The 22,134-nt window shown below is 44.7% G+C and overlaps 1 long non-coding RNA gene across 2 annotated transcripts in view; it reads right to left on the bottom strand.

The window, feature by feature from the left end:
- Positions 1-3,461: 3,461 nt before the first annotated feature.
- LOC138467116 (uncharacterized) overlaps positions 3,462-22,134 on the bottom strand; it is a 410,024-nt gene continuing 391,351 nt past the window's right edge. For both annotated transcript variants that reach the window (XR_011268046.1, XR_011268048.1), the window contains exons 2-5: positions 15,708-15,842; positions 15,241-15,327; positions 15,094-15,123; positions 3,462-3,927 (exon numbers count right to left, since the gene is read on the bottom strand). This is a non-coding gene — a long non-coding RNA (uncharacterized lncRNA). The remainder of the gene's footprint in view (positions 3,928-15,093; positions 15,124-15,240; positions 15,328-15,707; positions 15,843-22,134) is intronic.

Raw genomic sequence — 22,134 nt, 5'->3', positions numbered from 1 at the left:
TAATTTACCATCCGGGCGTGGTCGGGGAAGGATACATACCTGATTGGAGGAAGGATACATACCTGGAACTTCTTCCAAGGCTATTTAAACCCCACCCGAACAGCCACACGTGCTTCGCGTTGTTCTGCATCTAGCAGCTGGACGCTCACCATGTCTGCTCCTGCATCCTGACTTCTGCCACGCCTGCCAGCATCCTGGATCACCTGCAAAGGAAGAGAAGAAGAGAACAGAAGAAGGAAAAGTCCTTACCTGCTAAATCCACATCCCGGAGACATCTCGCCGACAATCCTGAAAAGGAAGACTTTTATTTAAAAGCTCATCGCGTCGATCGCTGTAGCGCCGCATTCCACTCACCTTTACAGGGCGCCTCCATGTTCAGCAGCGATCATCCGGATTCGCAGTCACGCCCCCGTGCCTAGGGAGAAAAAGGCAAGAACAAAAGGTGAGAGAGAGAAGGGAATAAGGAAAGCTAAATCTCCATGTTAAGACTTACCTGTTGATTCATTCCCTCTTCATTTCGGGTCTGCGCCGCATCCTGGCATTTCCGGACCCCGGCCCCTAAGGGGAAAAAGAGATATCAGCGATAATAAGTGAATGAAAAGACATTACCAAAAAACGCTCATTAAAGACTTACCTGATTTCTACAAGGATTTCACCTCTCATCTCGGGTCGGTGCCTGTTCCCCGGCATTCCATACCCCGGCCCCTATGGGGAAAAAGACGCTAGCATTAGTACATTAATGCATGGACACAAGGGGAACCTCTTATCAAAAAACTTACCTGGAAGCCAAGCAAGTTTGGTTCTCACCAATCCAAAAATCCAGTGAAGTAACTGGATACCAACGCGCCCCTGCATCAGAAGCAGGATGGAGAGCTCGTCCTTCCAGACCCTAAGGTGAGACGCTACGGGGAATCACAGAAGGGTTTCGAGGAGGGTGAGAGGGGAAAGTGGGAGGCCGATTGCATTACCCCGCAGAGAGTTAATCCCCTATGTTCGCCTACAGAAAGATACTTCTGCGAGCCAGACAAGCCAGATTTGGGGGCCCTGTCCAGTCCGTCTTCCGAACCCTGCGCATCACCTTAGAAGAGGTCACAGCAGCGCGAACCAGGCCAGCGCCTCCGTGGGAGTCAGGTGAGCGTTACAGCTCTCTGACCCCAACTAGCCAAGGCTTCTACTAGCACCTCCTCTCCGGTGTCTTCTGCCTTTTTCGCTATGTCCATCATTTTCGCTAGTGGCTCTGTGATGTACACCAGCTTCTCCTGAAAGTTCCGCCAGGAACTGTCCATCCCTTTTCTAAGGTCTTTGGAGGCTTTTGTGACAAATGTCACCATTTTCTGGTCGATCTTGGGTGCTTTGGCCACCTTTCCCACCAGATTGGGGCACAGGAATTCTGCTCTCATGCGCACTCTGGTTTCTTTGTCGAGGGCTTTCCGCATTCTTTGTGCCATGTATTTGGCCACCCTCAGAGATGGTTGCCATTCTGAAGATCTGGGATTTCTAATGTCCTCTGGGTCGAGCATATCTGACAGATCTTCCTCTTGAGGCTCCAGGTACTTTTCCTTCCTAGCTCACTTGCGTCCTCCCTGAGTCTGTTTATTCTCCTCGTCCTGTGAGGAGACTTATGTTTCCGGCGAGCCTTCGTTCACCTCTTCATCCATATCTCCCATATTGTTTTCCCCTGGGGAGTGGGTATGGAGGTATGGCACTGCTGCCCTTTGGAGGATGGCCTCTTTAAGCTTACCAAAGGCATCAGTGACGTCTGGGGCCTTGTGTTCTGCCCCGTGGCTTGGGCACAGGGGAGTAGAAGAGGATTTCTTCTTCCGGGCCATGTTACTCCCCTGAAGACTCTCCGTAGCAGTCTTTGCCTTTGCGGACAAGCTCTCTTTGACGTTTCTGGTGCTTAAGTCTTTCTGCCCTAGACTCACTTCCAGGGTGGCCAGCCTCTCTTGGATCGGCCTCACTCCTTCAGCCACAGCTACCACTATGGAATCCCCCAGCACCTGTTTGAAACTGAGCACTATATTGCTCTCTGTTTGTTCCTCCTCGCACCATTCGTATTCTGACATAGTGGAGGTTGGGAGTCATAGGACAGTACAGTGCCAATACCTGAACTAGGCAGGCTGCGTTACACATCCCCGTGGTGATTCTGCAGAACCTGCCCCACCCACCAGCTTGCAGCTGACAGTCTGTGCTACTAATAGCTGTTATGTGGACATTGTAGTGTCAAACAAGGATTAATCCCTTGGAGCCTCTGCAACGGTAATATTCTTATATGTATGGAAAATCCCTTTTGTGTGTGCTTTCAGTCTGTTGTTTGGAGTAGATGCTTTCCATACTCTGCTCTGCTATTTTTGCCTCTTCCAAACTCCCACGATGGAACCGGGAGATGTCCTCGCGCTGACAGGCGTTGTCGAGGAGGTCTGCTTGCCATTGCCTGCAGCGTCTGAGGTAAATCCACTCTCGCTGCTCCCACTGCTCTTGTGGGAGGCCAAAACAGTCTCACTCATCCCCCTCGAGGGAGGGGCCGCTCTGTAGGCACCGAGCGGGTCCCCGGACATGATGAGAATGCAGCACGGGACCCGTCCAGTCAACTGAGGCACTATGCCGGCACAATCGCATGAGCGTGCACCGCCCCGTCACAATTCAGAAGAACTAAATAAAATGGAATTCTGTCAATGTTCGCTCCGCATGATGTGCACTACAACATTTAAGCCAAAACATGTTATATAAGCTATTTTCTTACACCTAAAGCATAAACGCTCTGCAGCAAGAAAGAGTGTTGGACTAATGTGGCTGAAGAGCAGCTAAAGAAGAGGAGGAGCTAGGGACAGAATATGGTGAAGTGACTACTCACAGGAAGTACCTTGGCCTACAAAAGACACTGAAAGAGAGAGGGAAATGTAGTTTTCAAAAGAAAAAAGAAATGGAAAGTTTTTTTTTTTTCTTTTTCTACTTGAAATGTTGAAACTGCTGAAGAGTAATTTAAGGAGTTGGCACATAATGCTTTCCTCCTGTCTTGACATAGAATTACATAATGGATGCTAACAATTGAAATTCCACTTCATCCTAGTATTGGCAGACCATACATGACCTTATATACTACTCCCTATATGAACATCTGTGCTAATAGCTTGTGTTCTTCCTTTGAGATACGCATTAGGCTTTGTAATTCATCTGCTGCTTTCAGACCATATGAATTATAACTTCCAGGCTATGTTTATTGCAGTGTATTTAGATGACTTCTTTGTGTTTTCCACATGTATTTCAGAAAATGGGCAATACGTGTGAGAAGTCCTCATTTGATTTTACTGGCATTTACTGGGATGTTATCTCAGCTACAAGCATTTCAATGGACGACTAGAACAAGTGAGGACAGCTTCAGTATTCAACACAAAAACATAAGAAAGACATACAACAGTTTGTTAGGATTTTCAAATGAAAAATTTAGTATTTTATGGAAGGTTAATTTCTCATAGCGCCACAGGTTTAACTTATTATACGAATTGCAATCATTAATTACTGTCTATTGATATGATAGGTTATTTATAACACGCTCAATAACCTGTGTTGCACTGTGTCGGCCTGCGCTTAAGGCACGCACGTTGCCCTTGAGCTATCCTCCGAGACTCCCTATGCGCAACACCTTTTGTCAATGGTGCCATTCCACAACAGTGTGGCATGCCAAGCACTGGTTTGAACAGCACATAACAATGTTGGTTTCCTTGAAGCTCTCAAATATACGAACAACGGGCATGCCAATGAATGTTCTTGCTTTCATGCATTTTGTCATTCTATTACTACCGTCTGTGAGACGAGAGCCATATTAAAGCAGGTGCTTTAAATTAGCTCTCTCTGAAAATCCTGCTCCTTCCATTTTCACTCCTTGAAGAATTGCTTTTTTTAGCTGTCCCAGCAAGAGATGATTTCCTTCAACAAATCAGAGAAAGTCTTTAAGGCCATAGACTTACATGATTTTGCATACGTCAACTTTCAGATTTCTGTGAATGCATTTACTTTACTTTACTTTATTGCATTTGTACTGCGCAACAATGAACCCGTGGGCATGATGGCGCGGACAAGACTAGACAACAAAAAACATATATGTGCAGAGAAAGCTGGGGGAGAGAAATTAGGATTCAACTTGGCTTTATTCAAAGAGCCATGCTTTTTACACAACACCTCGGAATTCAAAGAACTATATACATATTACAAACATTGACATATTTTATATGAACCTCTTACAAATAATAAAAAAATTAGAACCTTTGCAATGTGTATTCAAGCTATGAAAAATGCATGAAACTTTATTTTGTGACACTGTACATCAATCAAGTGGCTCATTTCATCTGTTTGAAGAAATTACCTTAAACTCAAGAAGTTGCCGTATTATTTGTGAAACAGAGTGTACCTCTTCAAAGTCTACACAAAATATTCGTCACTGATAGAGGACCATATTTTGTCCTATAGCGTTGTACCCCCTTGTTACAAGCTTTAGGAGACTGGGGTCACACGTTTACAATTTACCATATACAGTCCAATGGACAAAGTAAAATAGTTAACCAAACCATTCATTCCTATTCATTTATCAGTCATCTAAATATTTGTATCTTTTTTTAATCTTTGTTTTGTAGCCTAAAGCACTTCCATTGATTTGATCCAATTTCTGTTCCCAGACATTGTCATTTGTTAAGCACCCATTGTTCTACTAATTCACACCTCTTGACAGACCCTCCAAAACAATGTAGCATGGATTGCTACAATACAAGGAAATTCTGAGGCAAAAATGGCATTTATTGTGCCATTTTTACAGCACATATTTTGTTGACTGGAGGGTGCTAGAGTGGCAATTTGTACCTTTTTTAATGTGGTATCGGCTAGCAATTCAACAGAAAGAGTCCCAGAAATCCCCAGCTTGAGAGATCAGTGTTTGTTTTGCTTATGTTTTTGGTTTAATTACATGCCTATTTTATTAACTTGATCAGTTGTAATGGTGGAAATGATCACCCTCTGTGTTCTCCAAACCCCCAAGCAACCACAGGACTCCACTCACCAATTCTCCATCACAAACTATACTCCTAAATCCCTCACTCTGCCAGTCATGTGCCTACTCAGCTGCTCTGTCACATTTACAAGTCACAACTCACACTCCCCAGTCCCAGCCACATTCACAATCGTGCTCCAAACTCACACTTTATGCTAACCAGTTCTTCCTGCAGTCTTTAATCCGTCATTCTGTCTCACCCGTTCTGCATCTGGCATCCTTATTCCCAGTCTATCGGGCTCTTCTCCCACACCTTCTCCCAGTCTTCCGTTCACTTCCTCGTTCCAGCCTACCGCTCCCTCTCTTCTGGCCCACTGTTTCATCTGTGCTTGCTTGCCAACTGCTCCCCTCTCCAGCCCACTGCTTCCCCTCTAGCCCATCTCTCGTCCTCAGGCTCACTGCTCCCCCTCTCTCTCTCGCCCCCTCATTTTGGAACTACTTTTTATTTTTTTTGAAAAAAGTAATTGTGGGCCAGATTCTCAAGCAATGCTTCATCCTAAAATAGCACAACGGATGCTCTGTTTTTACTTGCCCCATTTTTGGAAATGAGCAGATAACCTTATTCTCAAAGGTGACCGGTTCATTTCCAGGAGGTTGAGCTGTAGTGCAAATGAGGCACTGGCCAGGCCTTTATAGGGCCTGTTACTGTGAAATATGATTTTTTTTAAAACGTGTTCTCCCTGTTTGAGGGATAGGAAGGCAAGTGGTACAGCAGGGATTGATTGCGCTGCTGTCACATTTAAAAATAATTACCTGACATGGTCGGGAAACACACTGTCATACAATGCCTACCCCCTGGACCTATTCCAAACAGGTGCAAGGGGATACCTTTATTTTCTTCGCATTTATAGCGCATCCTGTTTGTGAGATCAGGATGTGCTTTTAAACATGCATAAATGCCACCTGATATGCTCAAAGGGGTGAAAAGGGGCATCTGAATGGATGCACCTAAGATGAACCCATTCAGATGCCCACTGTATATTGGGCTGTTTTGAGAATCTGGCTCTTGGTGGTTTTAAAAAACAAAATGCAGTTTTCGTGGGTGTTTTTGCCAAAAATGAAATGTTCACATAAAAAAGGGTCCGACGATTTTACAGTATTTTTAGAGATCGCGAAATTGCTATAAACTGGAGGGTCTGTCTAACTCGACAAAGCTGCATAAAAGACATTTTTGTGGATAGGCAACTCAGTATTGTTGGCAAACTATGTTTAAGGTGTCTGGTGTTCATGCTATGTTTGTAACGCTCTTTGTTGGTCTGTTATAGATCATGGTGGTGGTTAATCCTACTGTGGTACACTTGGCCTGACACTTTCACTGGAAGGCGTGACCGGTTTTTCATGTGCCTGTCGCATGTCTGTCTTCCACTCCATTGGTTCCTTCATCGCTGCCTCTTCTGTTGCTCATCGATGGGTTTCTGGAGTTTGAGGTGCATCCTATCCTGGCCACTCCTATAATTTGTAGACAATTTCTCCCAATATGGTGGTAACCCTGGCACAGGAAGCCACAGTATTTGGCATCCTGTGTCATCACACTTAGTATCCCATTCAAGGTTTCAGCATTCATTAAAATAACTAACCTCAATGCCGTCTTCAAAATGCTAGTTTATCTGCTCAATTTAGTCTCAGCTTAATCCATTGTCTAAGCAGCAAGTCCTGGCCTAATGGATCACAATTGGCAGCAACAGGATAAAGCAATACTTCACAAAAGAAACAGTGCCTGGAAACCTTAAATCTCACTCAATTTCTTAGTGCTCACTCAACTTCCTCGTGCTCACACTTAGACGCACTACTGTCTGTCTGGCAAAGTTGATACGTGAATCCTTGCCCTCTGCCTCTGAAACCACCGTGGATTAGACATCAGAGGTTGCAATGCAGAATCTTTACACAGGTGCTAATGTGATTTGCATGGCATTAACAATACGGTAACATTCACCTACAAGGAAAACATGGTAATAGTGGTGTCCCTTTCCCTGGTGCAAAAATGCATTGAAAAAATAAAAATGTGTCAGTGTGCCAATTTCACCCTTAGGGAAAACGTTGCCCTAGTGCTAAAATGAATGGAAAGAATAACTTATTTTCTCTAGTGCTAAGACTTTGCAAAATGTCACTCGCACAGTTAAAGGGTCTCTGTAATATGATCCCAGGTATGTTACTGCATTCTTACTGTTACATTCAATTAACTATCTAAATGCCTCATTAGGAGTATTTGTATTTGTATTTATTTATTTGTAATGCGCACCTAACCCAAGGGTAGCCAGGCGCAGAGGCAGCAAGAGGGTTGCAAAGCTTCGTTACATACAGTGTGGTGACGGTCCAGCTAGGGTTACATTGCCGGACGTATCACGCCGAATAGGAGGGTAGAACATGTACATTAATGGCAAAACTATAAACATATTTACATTCAATGAGTAGGGGTAGAGCATGTACATTAGGGCCATACTACAAGCATATTTACATTCAATGAGGAGCCACATGGTAGTGGCGAATCTGGGTCTCTAAGAGTCGTTATGAGTCGATAGATGTGAGCCAGTGGACGGTCATGGCTCTGAACTGGTGGTAGGGTAGGTCCTCCCTACAAGTAGGGGGGAGGGAGTTCCAGAATTGTGCTGCTTTTACTGGAAAGCTGTTGCCTCCAGATGTAGTATGTTTGAACCTGGGCACCTGAAGAAGGTTAGCGTTGGCCGTTCTCGAGGGGCGGGAGAGGGTAGGTCTAGTAAATCTGGCGATGCGGTATTGGGGGACTGCTTGGTGGAGGCATTTATGAATCAGAGACACCAATTTAAGGAATATCTTGTCCTTGGTGGATAGCCAATTAACAGATCTTCTAGAATCTGAAATCTGGGCTTTCTTCGGAATACTAAGGGCCGCTCTGAGGGCATTATTTTGGAGGATTTGGATTTTGTTAGAGATATATTTGTTGCAGTCTACATATAAGGCATTGCAATAGTCTAACTTGGACAGGATCAGTGCCCTGGCCAAGGTGGTGCAGTTGGTGGGGGAGAGGAAGGGTTTGGCTGCCCTGATGAGTTTGCAAGTGGTGGAGGTGGCGGAGGCTATTGCGTTCACTTGTTTGTTGAAGGTAAGGGTGGAATCTAGATAGAATCCGAGGGTTTTAACCTCCTTAGCTACCATGATTTTGTTATCGTCAATTATGAATGATGAGTATTTGTGGCCCAGTTTGTTGAGGTAGTGTGTGAAGCCTAGAATGAGAAGTTCCGTCTTGTCATCATTCAGGCATAGACCATGTGAGGCCATCCATGCCTGGATGATGAGGTACACTTTATTAACGAAGGCCAAATCCTTGTCATAATCCCCCAACAACGGGATGAGGATCTGGGTATCATCGGCGTAATTAGTGTAGGTGATACCCAGATCATCTAGATCATCAAAAAGGGGCTTCATGAAAATGTTATAAAGTGTAGGGGAGACGCAAGATCCTTGCGGCACGCCGCATGTGATAGGGATAGGGTCGGCTGCTGCTGATAATGAGAAGACTCTCATCGTGCGGTTATTAAGGAAGGATTGGATCCAGTTGGTTGCTTCTTGAGAGAAGTGGGCAGCTGTTTGTAGGTGGTTGCACAAGATCTTGTGGTCGACCAGCTCGAAGGCCGCAGAGAGATCAAGGAGAAGCAATAATGCTGTCTTTCCCTTGTCTCTCAACTCGTCTATCTGTACCTTGAGATCTATGAGTGCGGTTTCTGTTCCGTGTTGTGGCCTGAAGCCTGATTGACGGACGCCTAAGAGCTGGAAGTGCTCAAGGTAGTGTTGGATCTGTTGGTATGGTATTTTGTCAATGATTTTAAGGAGGAAAGGTACTGTGGTAATAGGTTGATAGTTAGTTGGGGTGGATGGGTCTAAATTCGGTTTTTTAAGCAGAGGGAGGACCCAGGACTGTTTTAAGTTATTAGGTACGGTGCCTGATGTGAAAGACGCATTTATTAGTTTGGTAATAAATGGTGCGAGATCACGGGCGGCATCCTTAATCAGTTGAAAGGGGCATAGGTCTCCGTGGCAGTTTGAGGGTTTGAGGGTGAGAATGGTATTTTCTACCTCTTTGGTGGATACTTTGTGGAAGTTGAAGGAGGGGTAGTGCGCTGGGGGGTAGGATTGAGTCGGGTGAACCTTTTTGTGGGAGACGGTACTCTGCTTGGTGGAGGAGAGTAGAGATTCTTTTTTAGTGCTTATCTTGGTCTTAAGGGAGGAGATTTTGTTCGCTAGGGCATTTTGAATGCCCGTGCACCAATTTTTATCTTTAATACATGAATCAGGTACTTGGATCGGGGATTCAACCTCTTTAAGTATTGTGAAAAGCTCTCTAGTGTTGGATTTAGCTTGTGAGATTCGCGTGCTGAATGGCAATTGTTTAGCCAGTATAATTTCTTTTTTATATTGGGAGGCTAGACTATTCAAGTTTTTTTATTTTTTTCTGAGGGGGTAGCTCGCCAGATTTTTTCACAGCGTCGCTTTTCCTGTCTGAGGGCTTTGAGATGAGGCGAAAACCAGGAGTTAATGTGTTTCTGGGGCTTGCTCTTTTTTAGCTTCAAAGGGGCCATAGCGTCAAGGGATGAGAGCATGATTTTATTGTAGATGTCCACCATCGTGAGTGGATCAGTGTGATCCGGGATGGCATTCAAGGTAGGTGTGATAAGCGGGATCAGGTTTTCCGGGGTGATATTTTTTTAATTTCGGGATTGGACAGCTGGAGCTATGCTGTTAGCTTGTGCTGGGGTTGCCTTTAGGGTAAACGGGATCAAATAGTGGTCTGTCCAGGGCTGCAGGAGTATGGCAGAGACCAGGACTGGGCAGTTGTGCACAGCTAACCAGTCCAGAGATCTCCCTTTGATATGGGTAGGCTCGGTAATCTTCTGGGTGAAGCCCAGTTCCTCTAGGGTATTGTTGATTGTACTGGCATTGGCGTCTGCAGGGTCGCTGAAACCAAGTCTCTTAGTAGGATGCGTTGTGACGAGTTTTTAAGATTGTTTGATAAGATGTCTGTGAGGTCTTCTTCGAATGATCCTAGGGGGCCCGGTGGTCGGTAGATAAGGTGAATGGAGATGGATTGAGTACTAGATAGTGTTAACTTGGCTGTTAGAGATTCACAGGAGCTAACATTGGTGGGAGATTCAATTGTGATAGTAAATTTAGTTTTGGCTATGATAGCAAGACCTCCACCTCTAGAGGTAGTGCGATCAAGTCTTAATAGCGTGTAGTCATCTGGAACTGCTAGCATGATTGCAGGGACTGCCGTGGGGTGAAGCCAAGATTCGGTAACTGCTAAGAAGTCCAGGTCTTCATTATGTAGCAGGTCAGCAATGTCTGATGCATGGGCTACCATGGAGCGGGCATTTATTAGTGCGCCCTTGGTCCCTAGATCTGCTGGGTTTTGGGGTGGTGGCATAGATTCGTGCATACTTTTCTGGTCATGGATGGGTTCACGGTGGAGTCTACTGTTTAGTTGAAGAGGGTGTAGGGATGGATTCCTGGTCACCTTGTTGTGGGCTAGTTTAGATAAGGGGTCATGGAGTCTTGCGAGCCTGGCAAGTAATCTAAGGTTTCTCGTGAGAACAGGGCAAGGTGTGGAGTTCATTTCGGTTAATATGTATGGGTTAAGTGCGGGCTCAAGTGCTGATAGGTTGGGTAGCATGATTAGGTATTGACTGTTCAAGATGTACAATATTAATCTCAGTAACATTGTATAAAGCGCATGGAGATACATTGTAATGTTGGGCGAGGTAGACTGGTGCGGTGTAATTAGTGTCTGGTAGCGTGGGTCTAGTCTAAAGAGGCACCTAAAGTCGATTCGAGCAATCCAGGCACGAAAGCAAGGTCCCTAACATAGTGCAAAGGCAATGGGTCATTTAGGTTCAATTTTTAGCAATCAAGGCATAAAGCATAGTTCACTAGCAGGGTGCGAAGGCAGAGGGTCATCTAGATTCGATTGAACAATCAAGGCACAAGAGCATTTTGACAATCGAGGCACAAGAGCGTAGGTCTCTGGCAGGGTGCATAGGCGATGGGGCACCTAAATTCGATTTTAGCAATCAGGCACAAAAAGCATAGGTCACTAGCAGGGTGCATAGGCAATGGGGCACCTAAATTCGATTTTAGCAATCAGGCACAAAAAGCATAGGTCGCAAGCAGGGTGCATAGGCAATGGGGCACCTAAATTCGATTTTAGCAATCAGGCACAAAAAGCATAGGTCACTAGCAGGGTGCATAGGCAATGGGGCATCTAAATTCGATTTTAGCAATCAGGGTTACAGGTGATAGATATGCAGTAGAGAGGCAGTGGATATGCTACTTAGGCGGTTTAGATCCAGTAGCTGAGAGGCAGCCCAATGTTGATATATCATGTAGTAACAGCATTAGTTAGTCTGGTCAAAAACAAACTTAATATTCTAAACAGGCATAGGTAACATAGGCAGCATTGACAAGCATAGGTGATATCGCACCTATATACAGAGTTAGCACTAAATCAGAGACACAGAGGCCCAATGGACTGCAGTGACTAATATACACAAGGCACAGTAGGCATAGATTAGCATATGCAGTAACTAAAATGTACACAGGCATAGTAGAAAATGTTCAGCATAAGCGTACAGGTTACCCAAGACATTAGCTAGGCAAGGGGCACGGTGTGGCTCCCAAGTAGACTTAGTCATAGGTCACTTGTGAGAAGGCTAATTTCTGCACAAGGTGTGGAGGGTTTTAGTGAGGCAGGGCAGTCATTATGGCAAGGTTAACCTCGTGCAATAGGGCTGCAAGGTAGAGGGAAGGGGTTAAACAGCACAACTACCGAAGTATAACAGGGGTTGCATAGGGGCCTTTGTTAGAGAGTGCCAAATAAGTTTAAAGTGTGCAGTTTTCTGGATTCCAGCTAGAGGTGCAGGAAAAAAGCCCTAGGCCTTACCGTGGTTGTGTGGGTCCGTCCTTGCAGAAGGCAGGGTTCCTTGCAGGATATCTTCGGGAGGGAGGGACAAGGGAGTAGGCTGCGCTGCGCCTCCCATGCGCCGAACAGGGCGCAAAACAGAGCCTTTGTATGGCCTTCGGATGCGCCGGCGTATCCCCCTGCCGGCGGATGTACGATTTAGAAATTGCCGCAGTTAGCGAGGCTCAGCCTCGTTGTGGCGCAGTAATGCGCCCGGCATGCCCAAGTCAGGCACGGTGAAAAGACAAGGTCAGGCAAGCCTTGCACCTTGTGCATTCGTAGCTCGTAGGCAGCGGTGATGGCTGAGATGTGGCTTCTGCAGAGGGGGAGAGGGCTCCTGCCCTCTGCCCTTGCCGTGGGGGTGCTGGAATCCAGATGCCGTGGGGGTGCTGGAGTACGGTGACCAGATTAAAAACATGGGGTATTTTAAATAATACTTGTTTTCAAGATATCAGTTATGTCTTCTGATTGCATGAAACATTTAATGACTGGGGTTGATAGGAATTATGGCATGTGGTAAATATGAACACGTTCCTCCTCGAAGTACTATGGCAGGATTCAGCAGGATACTGACAGGTAATCTTCATTACTCTTAGTCGTACTCTTCCTTGTCACTGTGCTTACTTTAGCAGCAACCACCTCCTTTTCAGGATCTAATACCAACTCTTTAATTACTTCATGGACCACCCCCTTCTACCCATTGGGGAGCATGTAAAACCTCCCCACTCCCAGATCCAGAGTTACTATTGACCACTAATATCATGGATCTTTTGCTCTTGTCAGGGGTGACAGAATGAGGTAAGAACTCTGACGAGGAATAGTAGGTGTAAGAGTAGTGAAGATTACTGATAAGTAATCTGCTCATTACCTCTATGTCCCTCTTCCTCATCCCAGTACTTACTTTAAAGGAATACTAAAAAAGTGTACTTGAAGGGCCAATGATAAAGAAACACGCAGACCATAGCCATGCTGCGCAACACACACCACGTGTGATATTTATTGAAGAACAACAGGCTTCAACAAGTGCCCATGATCAAGATACTTCTGCCTCTGGCAGGCACCCTGGTGTGATGCTGGGCTTCAAACCAGTCTTATTGCTGGGCTATAAGCATCAACAGGGTTCCTAGCCCAATTATACCTCTACTGCTAACCGGGCCTCAGGACTAATGCTCCTGAGATCCCCTTCAGAACTGAGGTGTCCAGTTGAGCACAGGCAAGGTGAAGCAGACTCACAAGGATCAGCCAGGTGAGAGAGCACAGTTAGGGATTCAGCAAAGCACGATTGCTGAGTCAGCTCTTGGAGTGAGTGGCGTTCAGCACTAGGGAACATCACCAATTCCTGAGGTTCATTATAGTGGTCTGTCCTTTTCAATTCAAGGCCATTCCCTTCAGGCTCAAAGTAGCTCCTTGGGTATTCACTTACGTGATGGGCCAGTGATGCCGGTGATGGCTCATCTACACAAGAAAGGACTGTTTCTCTACCTGCACCTGGACAATTGGCTGATAGGGCGCCATCTGCTCTGCTGGTGGCAGAACATCTCAAGATATTGTGAGACACATTTGCAGACTCTGAGGCTCTTTGTCAACTGGGACAAATCCAACACTACCCCTGCACGGGATCTACAATTAATTGGTACCAGGTGTTGGACCGGGAGCCGCTAAGGGACCAGGGAGCTAATAACGGGCCAGCTATTAGCGGGCCCATTATTAGCTCCATCCCCATCCCCATTGTGCCCAATGGGGGCTCGCATGGGAATGGGGAATGGTTCTCAGAATGGGGACTTACCGGGTCCGCCAAGGTTGGAATGATCCGGTAAGTCCCTATTCCGAGAACCCGGACCCGGAATGCGGTAAGGGGTAGCCATGGTGCTAATATCACCATGGCTATCTCCAACCTCTTAATGAGGCCCATGGTCTCTTCACACAGGCTGTAAGACTAGAAAACAAGTCCTCTTCATAAAGCTCCAGATGAAGATAGCAATGTACCTGAAAGTTCTGAAGAAGAGAACAGCCAGCAAGGTCAACTACAAACAAGAAGCAGTCTAAGAATCTTACTAGCTTTTCATGCTTAGCCACATGCTATTTGTAACATGAGTTATTTCTTCTAAGTGCAAAGACGATTAGATAGTTGCAATGATGTTCATAAATCAATATTTAATTTTCTCCGAAATGGAAGTGGTCACAGCTTACACGTGTTTTGACATACTGGGGGTCATTACGAGTACGGCAGTAAGGGGTTAACGGCGCCGGTAAGGGTGCCAGTGCCGTTAACTCCTTACCGCTGCATTACGAGGTCCCTTAGCAGGTCCTGCTAAGGGCGGCTGGTTTTACCAGCCGCCCTTAGCGGGAGCCGCAAAAGGCCCAGGGAGCTAATAATGGGCCCGTTATTAACGGGCCCGTTATTAGATCCCTCCCCATTCCCATTGAGGCCTATGGGGGCTCGAATGGGAATAGGGATGGGTATTTTGAATGGGGACCTACCGGGTCCTCCATGTTTGGAATGACCCGGTAAGTCCCCATTCAAGAAACCCGGACACGAGTTTGGAGGCAGCCATGGCGCTATTAGCACCATGGCTACCTCCAAACTCGTAATGACCCCCACTGTCTTTGTCAAGGCTGTTTAAGTCCCATACAAAAATTACATGAAAACAAATTGCATTTATCATTTGTCACAATTAGTGAGCAACATAGATACATACCATGATTGCAAATCAACGGGAGCATAGAAAGAAAACTAACAAGAACCATTGGAAAACAACTTGGTATCAAAGAGCAAAGCACATAGTATTAAATAACCTATACGTTACAATTTTAGTGTGAATGGTACTGGAGTGTTATTAACACACTCTACTGGTAATAATTTTGGTATGCATGAAAGTCATATGAGTGGAGAAGACGAAGCACCCAAAAACCCTACTCATAGTTGTCCAAAAAGGATATTCATGCATGACTGTGCCCACACCCACGTCTCCTTAGATGTGAAATGTGCTCAATTGAGTCAATTAACTAAATTGTTATGGGTATCATTATGGGTGGGTTGGTGGAGAGCAATTGGCCTTGTGGGTAACATATCAATAGTGTATAGTACCAGTAATAAACATAGAGCCAAAGAAATAGGGCTTACCTAGAATTCTTGCTTGCACGGACCGGCTGTCTATTAAAGTAATAAATGCAAATGACTGTGATAAGAAAAAGTCAACGGCTGATTGTGGGATTGGAAGGTCCCATAAGTGTCAAAATAAATAACAAATGGCATATTGCCAACCCTTACCCAATGTGGTCCAATTGCTACCAAAGTAGAGTTGTTTGCCAGAATTGCAAAACTTGTCTAGGGAAATCGTTCCGCTTGCCAAAATCTCTGAAAGAAAATAATGCTGTGTTGTGGTCAAATCGGTGACCTAGTAAATGTGACTAAATTGTAGGACTGTGTCCCATAACAGCAATTTGCTCGTACAAATAGAATGGCGGCCATAAGGAAGGGTCCCTTACCTTAAAGGCTAAATTGCCAATGAATAATAGAGATTGTCCAAATCCATACATGAACCTATTCCTATTCTTATGAACCTATGTACGTGTTGTACCTTTGGAAATCAAAAGAGGGGGGAACAGAGTCATAAACTATGATTAATTCCCCCATGAACTGTGAATTTTTCTACCTCTAGATGTCACCTCTAAGAATCAGTCTAGCAATGCCTGATACTATGTGCCAAGGAGCGCTGCTCCCCTAAGTGTACTTACCGAATCATGTATACGTCCTGCATGGAATCACCCTCGCTGTTCGCGTGCATGTTGCCCACCTCTGCCATTTTCCTGTTTCTTTATAGCGTAAACGTCATGTGTCATTACGTGATGCTGTGGAAATCTCGAGCCCGGCTGTAAACAAACAAGCAGCTCGTGTTGTGTCAAAGTGAAAAGTGAAAACTGCCAATTCGCCAATTAGTTCAATCAATGAGGTTGCACATCTTAAAATGGGTTAAATAAGCAGCAGGTAGTGAGGGTGCCACCTTTAGTCCACTGTGTGAAGTGAAACGAAAACATCGTAACATTTAGTTCATTTACACATTTGTAAACCCCAGTGAGTAACATTATTTCGGTATGTGGACTAGTAAGCCAAGGTGCCATCACTCATCAATGGACTTCGATAATAATGTCACAAGACATGTATAATTGCCCTGTTGTCAGAAGGATAATATACATTATATTCAATACATTTTTATGTGGACATTTAAGAACATGAAGCTTGCAATTGAGACGGATCCACACTGAAGTATACACCAAAACCTAGTTAAAAAAACATTTGATTGATACATTGTTCCAAATACACAGAATATGCAGTGTGTTATCCAAGTAATCAGAATTGATGATGAGCAAATCAAATACAGATACCCCTCTACTGTTTAACATACATGATGCTCCAAAACAATGCACTCAACTATTATCACAGGAACACGTTTATTTTGTGCTCTGTGTTCAGACCTTCTGAGGTGCACCGTAGGGAACAGATGCATTTCGATTCCATCTGTCGTAATTTGAGTATAGCATCACCCCTTGTTTGCCACATTAGGGCTTTCATCAGTCCAATGAATTTCAAATCATTTTTGTTGTGCATTTGGTGGGACTCTTGGAAATGTGTGGCAAGCAGCAGTCTTTGGTCCTGGCTCCTAAGGCTTGCCAGGTGCTTTCTGATGTGTATTCTAAATTGTCTCATGGCGCTCCCTATGTACAACTTGTTGCAGGTGCATATGATGGCAAACACCACATGCGTTGTTCTGCAATTAATAAAATCCTTGATAATAATCTCAGAGCCTTCTTTGTGGTTGAAGCTGACACAATCCCTATAAACATGTCTGCACATACTACATGATCTACCAGAAATGTCATCAGGCCTAGTACGGCAGTCGCCTGTCTGTTTCCATTTCCTTCCCACTCTCCCCCTCCCTTTCTGGAAGTTCGGTATAGATGTCTTAGCAGGCGTTATTGACCCGACTTCCGGGAAGACGTGAAGGTTCTCATACAGAATCATGGGGATGTCCCTTTTGAGGTACGCTGGGAGACCAAATTGTGCAGGGAATTCTGGAAAGGGCTCTATTCCCTCAATTCCATGAAAATTAACCAGATAAAACAGAAAGAGGTAACTTAGGTTTTGGGGAAGGTGATAAATCTCTTAACTTCGAAGACAAGCCAGGAGAAGAACCCACCATCTATCTCCACCTAGCTTTTGCCCAGCGAAATAACCCAGCTCTCGGTGAAGCTTTCTTACAACTAATTCCAGAAGAGGGAGGCATAGAGAAGGGAAGTTCCTTTTCCTTCTTAAAACTCGGATTACTTAACAGAAGAGACACCTCCCCAGAAGGTTTTTATAAAATCCCAACTGGTAATACCTAAAAGCCACCAGAAGGTTGTACTGGAGAGCGCACATTCCCATCTCACAGGAGGGCATTTGGTACACATTAAAACCCAGGTGCTTATTAGTGGAACATTTTACTGGCCAGCTATTCATGCCGATATAAAATCTTTCATGCAAACCTGTGAAATATGCCAAAAGACCAGCCCCCACATCCCAGAACCTGCCCCTCTGACCCTTTTACCGATCATATAAGTGCCCTTTTCTAGAATTGGTATGGACATAATAGAACCTCTAGAAACATCTAAATTGGGCAACAGATATGACCTGGTGATTGTGGATTATGCAACCCGATATCTCAAGCCATTCCCAATGCGAAACCATACCACTCAGTAGATCCTAAAATATCTTCTACCATATTTCCTTTGGATCCGTTTTCCCAAGGAAATACTAACTGACCATGGTTTGAATTTTATGAATAAGCTTATGGCTGAAGTCAAAGAGATACTCCGCATTACCACCTTGCAAACCTCTGTGTACCATATCCTCAAACTGATGGCTTAGTAGAAAGATTCAATTAGACCTTAAAACTAATTCTACGGAAATTGATAGACAAGGATGGGAAAGACTGGGATCGAATGATCCCAAGGGCACTATTTGTAGTGAGGAAACCCCCCCCCCCCAAATTTCCATGAGTTTCTCTCCCTAGTCTATGGAAGAGAACCGACAGATGTCCTGGACATGCTCCGGGAAACTTAGGAAGAAGGAGAGGAGTCTCCCATTCCAAAATCACAAACCGCCACTAGAATGCGAGAATACATGTAGTTGGTTTGTGACTTAGTTTGTACTCATATGGGAAAGGCCCAGAGCCAACAAAAGGCCATTTATGATTAAAAAAGTAAATTTAAGATCTTTTTCTATTGGACAGAAAGTACTAGTCCTTTTACCCACCTCAGAGAACAAACTTGTTTCCAAGTGGAACGGACCTTACGAGGTAAAAGAACAAATGGGAACGGGCACATATAAAATAGCCCAACCAGACCGAAAACAGAAAGTCCACTTATATCACAAAAACCTCTTAAAAGAGTGGAAGGAGAACCCCTCAGCCACCCATGCCAAAGTATTAGCCTGTCTGGTTCCTGAAGATATAGATAACTTAGACTTCCGAGTTATCTACCCAACAACAACAAGATCTAAAAGATGTAGTGGTCTCATTCCCTGTTATATTCTCAGAAAACCAGGAAGGTAAAAGGAAGTTCCATTATATTCTAACCCCTAAAGGCAAAGTAGTTCATTTAAACCCCCATCTCTACCAGAGGCACGTTAACAGACAGTGATCGAGGAAGTCAACACAATGTTGAAGGCCAATATCATTAAGCCCTCCTCAAGACCATGGTCCTCTCCTATCGTGTTAGTCACTAAACCTGACCATTCCTGGAGATTCTGCATAGACTTTGTCAAGTTAATGCCATATCAAACTTCGATGCCTATCCCATGCCACGCATCGATGACCTAATTGATAAACTCAGAGCAGCCACCTTTCTATCCACCCTAGATTTAACAAAGGGGTATGGGAAAGTCCCCGTAAATGGTCCAGATAAGGAACAAACTGTGTTGTCAATGCCTCTAGGATTATTTCAGTTTAAAGTCCTCCCTTTCGGCCTACGTGGTGCACCAGCTATGTTCCAACGCCTTATGGATAACATCTTACAGCCCTATTCGAATTTCAGTGGAGCTTAAATTGACAATATTGTCATTTATAGTAAAACCTGGGAAGGCTACCTCGTCCATCTTTATACCGTCATGGAAGTCCTCAGCAATGCTGGCTTACACTTGTCAGGCACTTGAGTTTTCTGACACCTGCTCCTTCTTATCTTGGTTAACTCCTCCCAATGGTTTTCTTGATGGTTTCATTGGACAATCCTTTAAAAAATGTCCGGCCTTCCCACAATATAGACACAACTGTTGGTGACGCCTCTTGTCCCTCTCCGCCTGTGAAATGGGGCCTCGTATTCCACCCAATTGCATGGGTTCAGGATGAGCATCGGTTCCAGGTCTTCCTGCAGGTTCCTTGGCACGAACAAAATACTTCTTATTCTCAGGACGAGAGGGTTTGTGTGTGGTAGTGATGGTGAATAATGGAACGGGCACAAGGAATACTGAAACTACTGTGTAGAGGAGTGGAGGGTAAAACTTGAGTAGTATGATAAAATGGTAATCTACCCTGAGCACACGAAAAATAGGAACCCCAACAAATAATGAAGTGCACCAAGTACTAAACAGGTCACAAACAATACCCTGAAGAAAATGCCCAATTTTAGGTAAATGCCACTTGACAATATGAAAAAGGTTAGAAAGCAGAACCTTATTTCTCTCTACCCAATGTTCCTGAATGAATTCTAATACGGAGGATAATGCGGAGGAATGCTACAAATACTTCTGAGAGAAGTTTCAGGAATCTAGTTGCGAGCACTCAATGCATGTAACAGAGTTCAACAACAGAGCTAAAAGACTACTCTGCAATGTTTTGCGCACTCGTACTAACATCCCACCATACTGTTACATAACCACCTCAGAGCGTAAAACAGTTTTGCTGAGCTGCCAAATGTACGAATATACTTGCTGTGAAATAAGTGCTGTGACTGTTATTAGCTCCGTATGCTGCTACGCACTTCACAGACCACCTGGAGAAATGCCGTGGCAACGATGACAGGAAACAGCTGACTGACAGAACTCCTGACCAAAACACTGGGAACTGAAATTCTCACTAGGACGCCTGAATTAAATTAACAAGAACGGGAAAAATACAAGAACTTGGATACTGTGGAACTGTGGAAAGAATATAGCTGCTAATCTCCTGACAGAGTGGACCGCGATAAGCGTTAACTGCCGAGGCAGAAAAGACGCGATGCGTGGAGCACTCGAGGGGCGGGGCTTAAGTAGGGAAAGAGTGGAGATGACTAGACCTACGATGTAACCTCTGGGAATTACGAGGTGGCCATGTTAGGAAGTTAGGAAGTGACTCCTCGCTTGCTTAATCATTATTGAATCTGCCCTTAATCAAGGAATGATATGCCCTGGACCAGGTTTTCTTGGAATGGCACTTGGGAGTTTTGGCGGTGATCATGACAGGACCAGGATTTGTGTGTCGTCTGCATAGTGATAATAGCGGAAGCCATGGGACAAAACTAGAGACACTAGGATGGTGTCAAATTGTACAGTTAGATCACCTAACAAAGTGGACAAACAGGCCGTGGAAATTCACAGGATGAGGGTCTTGGGGAAGCATGGGATAACGTAGCAATAACAATCACAACTTTCAAAATAAATGCTATCAGTGTGCGGGAAGGAAAATAATAAACAGATAGTGTATCCTCACTCTGGATGTTTAGGAAGTCCTTTCGCTATCTCTCTTGCTCAGGAGCGAGTAATCATGGGTTGGCCTCTGCTGCCTGTGATGCTCCTACATGATCTGTTTGTTCTTCTGCTTGTGGAACGTTGGCCCTTTTGATGTCGATGCTAGGAGAGCCTGTTGCTTGACAGGGCTTGATGTCTCCAATATAGTTCCAGATCTTTCTATTTTGGAGTTTTACTGCGCAATCTGTTATTTTCTCCACAACATGAGGTCCTGTAAACTACGGCTTGAACCACTTGCAGGTCAAATTTCACAAAAAGACACTGTCTCCTGGATAAAGTTGTGGGGCTTTTAATCATTCCTCATTTGCTTCTTTTTCTTTTTTTTTTTTCTTCTTTTGCTTCGGGCCTCTCCCCTTGGCCCTGCAGTTGGTGAGAAATAAAAGAGGTACTAGTCATCAAGGAAGCAGTGTACTCAAACATTTTCTGCACCAATACATCAGACCTTTTTTCTACATCCAACAATGCCCTAGTGGGAGGAGCCAGGGGAAGTCTCATGCGCTGCCAGGTTACCACCTCAAGTGGGGTTAAATGGTGGTCAGACCTTGGTTTTTTACACAATGCAAATAAGGCCAAAGGTAAAATATGCAACCAACATTTATTTTGTGTTTTCTTCATTTTAGCTATGTTTTCTTTGAGCAGCCCATTGAGGCGCTTGCACATTCCATTTGCTTGCAGGTGATAACCACAAGAGAATTTGTGCTGTATCCCTAGCAAGGTTGTGATGCGATGCAACATCTCATTGGCGAAGTGAGGGCCATTGTCAGACTGCAGGACCTCACACACGTCCCATCTTGGGAAAATGTCCCAAACCAGGAATGTTGCCGCTCTGGTGGAATCAGTATGGGAACAGGGACCAGCTTCGATGTCTGGACCCACCAATATAAAGTACATCTCCCCCCTCAAGTGCGTTCTCCTGTACTTCCGGGATGCCATCATGGTTTTTTATGTTGGCAGTGCAGTCGTGTATGTAGTCATCCTCCTCTATGGGTTCAGCGACGAATGGCACTGGGTTGACAAGTCGGCATCTCACTATCTTGAAAGCTGAGTTTGATAGTAGCACCTCATACCCCAAAGCTCTCTATGTTGTCAATGTACATTTGGGCCTTTACAGTATTGTGAAGAGAGCATGCTCCACAAAAAAAGTGGTGCTGCATCCCATGGTAATACATGCTGACTTCTCTGCTGCGAATGCAGCAGCAGCTAGTGCGTGCCTTCTTGCAAGCGTAGTGTCATCTCATCTCTGTATCTAATTTCCTGCTGTAGTATGCTAATCGTTTGTGACCCATTGTTGTCTTCTGTGTTAGTACTGCAGTCATTACTACTCCATGGGACTGTGAGAATAAGAAGAGTTTGGGCCTCATTACGACATTGTAGGTAGCCATGCCGCTATTTGCGGCATGACTA

Source organism: Ambystoma mexicanum, chromosome 4q, assembly GCF_040938575.1.
Source record: "Ambystoma mexicanum isolate Mex_15411 chromosome 4q, UKY_AmexF1_1, whole genome shotgun sequence".
Lineage (NCBI taxonomy): Eukaryota > Metazoa > Chordata > Amphibia > Caudata > Ambystomatidae > Ambystoma > Ambystoma mexicanum.
The sequence above is the reverse complement of the archived record's forward strand: the minus strand, read 5'-3'. Positions and strand labels throughout refer to the sequence as shown.